This window comes from Oncorhynchus gorbuscha, linkage group LG07 (assembly GCF_021184085.1).
Source record: "Oncorhynchus gorbuscha isolate QuinsamMale2020 ecotype Even-year linkage group LG07, OgorEven_v1.0, whole genome shotgun sequence".
Lineage (NCBI taxonomy): Eukaryota > Metazoa > Chordata > Actinopteri > Salmoniformes > Salmonidae > Oncorhynchus > Oncorhynchus gorbuscha.
In genome coordinates, this window is record NC_060179.1 from 13,977,719 (window position 1) to 13,984,779 (window position 7,061).

General features: G+C 43.9%; 1 protein-coding gene across 1 annotated transcript in view; it reads left to right on the plus strand.

The window, feature by feature from the left end:
• LOC124039498 (contactin-associated protein-like 2) overlaps positions 1 to 7,061 on the plus strand; it is a 424,109-nt gene that overhangs the window by 211,609 nt on the left and 205,439 nt on the right. The window lies entirely within an intron of this gene.

The window sequence follows — 7,061 nt, forward strand, 5'->3', positions numbered from 1 at the left end:
GAAGTTTCTCTTAGTTTTGTTCCACTTGTTCCGCTCCTGTATAAGTGGAAGATACTCCCTGATCCATCTCTTCCAGAAGAGGTCAGTGATATATTGTACTTGCTTCCATCTCCTTCGTGAGTATAGGTCGCTTCTCTGGAATAGTCCTGGTGGCAGGACTGGCTTAGCTTTCAGATGAAGCAGATGGTTCGGAGTCAGGGGTTCTAGATCATTAGGGCCATTTGTTACAGTAGTGATTGGTCTGTCATTCATAAATCGCCTCAACTTCACACAAGGCTGTCTGCAAAGCCTCATCATCCAGTACTTGCTCTTTAAGGACTGAATAGAGGATCTTTTTCACCAGTCGGATCAACCTCTCCCATACCCCCCCCATGGTGGGCTCCAGAGGGAGGGTTGAATGACCATGTCACTCCTTCCTTCAGTAATTCTTTTTGAATCTTGTTGTGATCCAGCTTTTTCATAGCTTCTCCTAGCACTCTGTGTGTTCCAACAAAGTTGGTGCCATTGTCTGTTCTGATACTTGTTACTGGGCCCCTTCGACAGATGAACCTGCGCAGGGCATTGATGCAGGAATCAGTATCCAGATAACTAGCAACTTCTAGATGGACAGCTCGACTCACAAGGCAAGTAAAGATCACACCATACCGCTTCACATGAACGCGGCCTCGCTTCACCTCTATGGGGCCGAAGTAATCTATGCCCACATGGGTGAAAGGCGGCAAATCAGGCGACACCCGATCTTGTGGAAGGTCGGCCATCTTCTGTTCTCCAGCTCTAGCTTGCATCCGCCTGCAAAAGACACAGCTCTTAAGGATCTTCCTTGCTAAAGAGTTGGCACAGGGTATCCAATATCGCTGGCGAAGTCTAGAAAGCATGTGACCTCTCCCAGAGTGGCCAACCTGCTCATGGATGTGGAGTAAGATCAGTCTAGAGATGTAGGAGTCTTTGGGCAGGATCATAGGGTTCTTTAGTTCCGTAGGCATAGCAGCTTTGCTTAACCTTCCTCCTACTCTCAGAATGCCATTGTCAATAATTGGATCAAGCTTACAGATTGAGCCACTTCTCTTGGCACATTGTTTTCCTTTCACAACTAGTGCAATTTCTTGTTTAAAGTGCTGTCGTTGTTCAAATCGGATGATGACCTTTTCTGCTTCATCTAGGTCGTCCACAGACAGACTTTCTTTTCCAAACGTCAGTTTGAACTTGTCAATTTGTTCCTTCAGTGAGTTTGTCAGACTCTGATCTGGACCAGTTTGAGAGAATATTTTCCTTTTCTGGCTTAACTGTAGAAGACGTTTCTTCAGTTTCAGCATCCAGGCAACTGCTTTCTTCAAGCTGTTCCATGTTGAATAGTACTCAATCAGTTTGCTGGTTGGACTCTTTTCTTCCACACTTGTATGGTTTATGATTACGTCTTTTCTCACCTCTGGATCATCCGGAGGGATGGAGCCAAGCTCCTCGGGGACTTTCGGCCATTGAGTTTCTGTTTTCTCCAGGAATTCTGGTCCTTTACGCCATCTCTTTGAGTTCAGGAACATTTCAACATGTAATCCTCTTGAGGCATCATCGGCTGGGTTGTGTTTTGAGTTCAAATATCTCCACTGTTTTGCTTTCGATAGGTCACGGATCATAGCAACCCTATTAGCCACAAAGGTATGGAATCTCTTGGTATCATTGCGGATGTATTTTAGCACAGACTGGCTGTCCGTCCAAAAAGTTGACCCCTCAAGTTCAATCTGGAGCTCCAACCTTAGCATCCTGTCCACTCGCACTGCCAATGTTGCTGCAGCAAGTTCCAGTCTGGGGATTGTCATCTGCTTGAGTGGAGTCACCCTTGATTTCCCCATTATGAATGCAATGTGAACCTTTTCCATACCGTTTGTGAACCTAAGGTAGCTTGCCGTGCCATAACCTTGTTCACTTGCATCACCGAAGTGATGCAGTTGTGCCGTCTTGACTTGACCAAAGTTCTCAGGCATCATACACCTGTCTATCTGGAATCTGGAGAGCTGGTCCAGCTCTGAGAGCCATCTCTGCCATGAAATAGAGTGTTCTTCAGGGATGATTTCGTCCCATCCACACTTTAGCTTGCAGAGCACTTGAAGGATTTGCTTTGCCTTTAATACAAATGGGGCAAGGAAACCTAAAGGATCATAAATAGAGCTGACAGTTGAGAGAATACCTCTTCTTGTAAGGGGTCTGTTCTTGACAGTGACTCGGAAGGTAAATGCATCACTTTCAATGTTCCATCGGATTCCAAGTGCTCTTTCAACAGGCAGCTTTTCGCTGTCCAGGTCCAGTTCTTTTATCTGCTTGGCTTTGTGTTCATCAGGGATAGAAGCCAGCACAGTGCAGCTGTTGCTGACCCACTTGGTCAATTTGAACCCACCCTGAGAGCACACATCCCTGAGGTTTTTCGTGAGAGCTATGGCTTGTTCTTCTGTGGCCACTGACTTGAGGCAGTCATCAACATAGAAGTTGGACTTGACTGTTTGAATTACCTATTCATCGTACCTCTCACAGTTGTCTTCTGCAGTCCTTCGCAGTGCAAAGTTTGCACAACTTGGAGAGGATATAGCACCAAAAAGATGTACCGTCATTCTGTACTCCTCCAATCTTTTGTTAGTATCACCATCCGGCCACCATAGGAATCGCAGGAAGTCTAAGTAATCTTCATGGACACGTACTTGATGGAACATTCCTTCGATGTCTGCCATCATGGCAATGTGCTCTTGCCGAAATCTTAGCAAGACTCCTATAAGCGTGTTTGCCAGGTCAGGGCCTTGAAGGAGTTCACTGTTAAGAGATATACCTTTATAGGATGATGAACAGTCAAACACTACTCGTATCGTTCCTTTGCGCTTATGGTGAACGCCATGGTGTGGTATGTACCATACCTTGCCTTTCTCTCTGAGGAGCTGTTCTTGTGGTACCTTCTCGGCGTAACCTTTTGTTATCATCTCTTCCATGAAGCCTTTGTACTCTGCAGTGTAACCTTTGTCCTTCTTGAATTTCCTGATAATATTTAGAGCCCGTTGCTTTGCCATGTCACGATTGTTTGGCAGGACTACATCTGTTTTGCGAAAGGGCAACGGTAAGTAGTAGTGATGGTCTTTGAGGGTTATGGAACTTGATACGATCTCCATAAACCTACGATCCTCAGCTGACATCTCACTTTTCTCTTCATACCCTCTCTCAGGGAAGTCATGGTTGTACTGATTTACAAGAAGAACCCCCAGGTTGGCAATTGAGATACGATTGGCCATCACCGTAGGATGCCCAGATTCTTCTGCCATGGTACAATTTTTAAGAGGACCATTCATCACCCATCCAAAGAGGGTTTTCACTGCATACGGTCCGTTGCCTTGGCTATTTATGATTTTCCAGGGTTCCATTGCCTTTGGAGCATTTACGCCAATCAGGAGTTCGACGTCGGCGTCAATTTCCTTCAACTGAACTTCTTTCAGGTATGGCCACCTTTTGAGATCTTTCTGAGTGGGAATGTTCTCTCTTGTCACTGGGATCTTATTTTGGGTGTAGACCTTTGGTAATGCAAGAAATGTGTCACCTTCCACATTGCCAATCTCTAATCCAGATATCTCAAAGCTCTTGGTAGGACTCTCCTGCCCCATTGTGCGAAGCAGAATTTCAGTCTCACTGCCTTTAGCTTGCAACTGCCTCATGAGTCTCTCCGTACAAAATGTTGTTGAGCTACCAGAATCGAGAAATGCATAGGTTAACGTAGACTTGCTTCCATTTGCCATCTTTACTTGAACTGGCACAATCGCAAGTGCACAATCTGTACCGGCCCCGGTATCTTCACCAGCTTCCAGTGAAACAAGAGCACTGCTGATAGTCTCCTCCCGCTTTACTGCTACACCCCTCGTATCTGCCTTCAGAGATCTAAATCTCTCTCTTCCTTCAATGTGCAGGATAGTGGGGTGCCTTCTTTGACATTTCTGACAGGTCATCCTTCTTTTACATTCTTTGCTGAAGTGTCCTCTCATCAAACAGCCAAAACAAAGGCCTTTTGATATCAGAAACTCAATCTTGGGTTCATGTGGCTGTGCCTTCACCTGTTGGCAGTCGACCAGGAAATGCTCACCAGCGCAAAATACACATGAGATACTGGGAGCATCAGAAGGGTAGGCGCCTGGTTTCTTGACTTTGAATGTTTGTTCTTTTAGAGGTTTTTCCGAGTCACAATCTGCCACTACATCTACTGCAGTGGCAAAGCTGCTTCCCCTACTCTTGGATTTGAACTGCTGTTTAAAGACAGCTTCTGTTTTGGTTTTAAAAAACCTTTTGTTGGTCAGGGGATCTTGGATATCTCCGTACAACGGATCCTGCAGTATTTTGGCCTGTTTTTCCATGAACGTCACAAGGTCACTGAACTGGGCCCTCGGGTGGCTTCTCTCTAAAATATCACATGCCGTAGACCTCCATTTTTCCCTTAGTTTGTAAGGAAGTTTTGACATGATCAACTTTATGTTGGAGGGAAGATTAAGCTCTTCCATGTTCTGTAGTTCTTGCATAGCGTTACAGCATCCTCTAAGATAGAGTGCATAGCCACCCAGTCCCTTTCCATCATCCGGTTTGATGTGTATCCAGTTCCAAGCTTTTTCCATATAAGCAGTGGTGACTTTGATTTCATTGCCAAAGTGTTCCTTTAACAACCTCTTAGCCTCTGCATAGCCTCTTCTGGCTTCCATATGCAGACAACTACGGACCAGGTCCTTGGGCTGACCAGAGGTGTACTGTTCCAGGTAATAGAGCCTATCCTGGTGACTGCTTGTCTTATCTTCTATTCCATGCTCAAATGCACGCATAAATGGCCTAAAGTTTAGAGGATCACCGTCAAACATAGGTATCTCCCTAACAGGGAGTGTGGCCTGTTTGTGCTGTAGTACAAGGAGGTCAGCAATTTCATTCTGCCTTTGCATGACAGTAGTGAGGTTATCATGGCTGGTATTATGGCTGATACCCGCAGTGTTGATTCTGTGTTGATTGCTAGACCTCGATGTCGGCTGCTGAAGGGTGTGGTTTATGACTGTTTTCTGAATAGGTTTTGATGGCTTTGTGGTCGGTTGTTGTAAAACTCTTTGTAGTGGGGTCTTTGGAACTGCACCTAATGCAGCAAATGCAACAGGTGATGGTTCAGGTTCCTTATAGACCTCAGGTTCCTGGTTCTCAAAATAAGAGTTCATTCCATCTTCTTGGCTTAGAAAATGGGCTGCCACAGAATGGGATTGAGAAGTTGACTCACTCTCCAGAACCTTCAGTTTGGCATTATATGCTGCTATGTCCGTTTCCAGTGCCATTTTTTCCATCCTAACATTCAGTTGAGCTTTCTCCAGTTCCAATGCATGCTTGTCCTGTAATGATGCTTGGCGAGCTAGTAGAGCTGCTCGTTCTGCCTCAGCTTTTAGGCGTGCAGAGAACACTGAGGAAGCAGTTTTAGAAGACTTCGTTTTACTTGATGTTTTTGACACATTGGAAATGCTGTCGTGTGGTTCAATGAGCGTTTGTGGCTCGATTTCAGCTTTTTTCCATATTTCCACCTCTTTCAGGAAATGTTCATAAGTTCTCATTCTTGGTTGATAATAGTTCATGCTCTCCTGTTCGTGTTCCTCCTCTGTGACCAGCTCTAGCACAGAATCATGAGCATTCTTAAAGTCATTGAGAACAGCATGGAATGCTTCAAGACTCTCATCCACAGTTTCAATGTTTCCTCCATCAACAAGAAGGGCTTTTATTTCATTCATTTTGCGTGTACACACTCCAAGTTTGCCTCTCCGGGCTGCATAGAGTGAATTTAGATGCTCCTCTGCCCTCTCCAGTGGAGTCTTATTTGGGATTTCATCCTCCATCATTCACTTTTAGTTCACACAATTTACAATGACACAGTTGTTGGTTTTTGATTGTTAAACGTAATGCCCCTTTAGACCTCCTTTAATGCTTTAAAACACAGTCCTCCATTTCAGCATATTGACCCATTTTGAATTGAACATGTGCAAGTTCAGCATTTTAGATGCGTTTTAAACATTTCATCCCATTATAAGTTGTCCCTTCAATGAAGTTTAAACACACAGTATATTTAGGTCCTTAGATTGCAATTTGTTGCGTTGATGCATTGCATTTCCACGTTAGGCCAAATATTAGACATAAGATTAGGCTACATTGTGCGTAGGATCTCAGTGTTTCCCAAACTTAAACTTCTTAATTGTTTTCACAACGCTGTGTTTTGAATTCCATTCCCAAGTTTATCAAACATTCCAATTAAAAGTACATTTGCGCTTCCATAATATGCATGATCAAATGATCGCATTGAACAGGGCAGCTCATTCATTCGCAGTGGTTACTCACGGCTGGCGAATTCTAGGAGTTCAAATCCTTCCAAGCGAGCTGTCCTTACGATCCGAATGCAATTACAAATAGAACAATATCCAGCGTGTGTCCAAACCAGAGATTTCCTTCCGATAGTAATCCTTCGCGGAGTTTTTTGACTTGATTGTAATGGCTTCCTTTCCTCTTTACCATAGCCACTGCCCAAGCCTGAAGCGGGGTTGTTTGGTACGCATACAGTCCACACTCAAGGTTTCCAAACGGCCAAACATTCCATGACATCCAGGGATATGGTGCAACAAAAATGTTTATTCTTCTTATATCTAACAAATAAATGAGTCTCCAATCAACTTAAAGCACAAAATACTTGATATGGAAAATACATATTATGACCTGTATGTCTATGTCTGTATGTCTGTATGTCTGTATGGTCAAAAAACTATACCGCTCCCGCATCTTGCAAGGACTCCCTCCCGAAGGCCCAACTTCCTGCCTTTATCCTAACACACTTACCACAATACAATGAATAGGCAAGAGGGGGGGCCAAAAACTAAGTTACACTAACAACAAATGAATATATTTCAATCAGGTAAATATAAATCATAAAGGTACGTACCTAATATTTCATCATTTACATTCATATTTAATATATTTACACAAATATACATGGAGCTCCATATGTTCGGTCTTTTATACAAATATGTCCAAATCGGCTC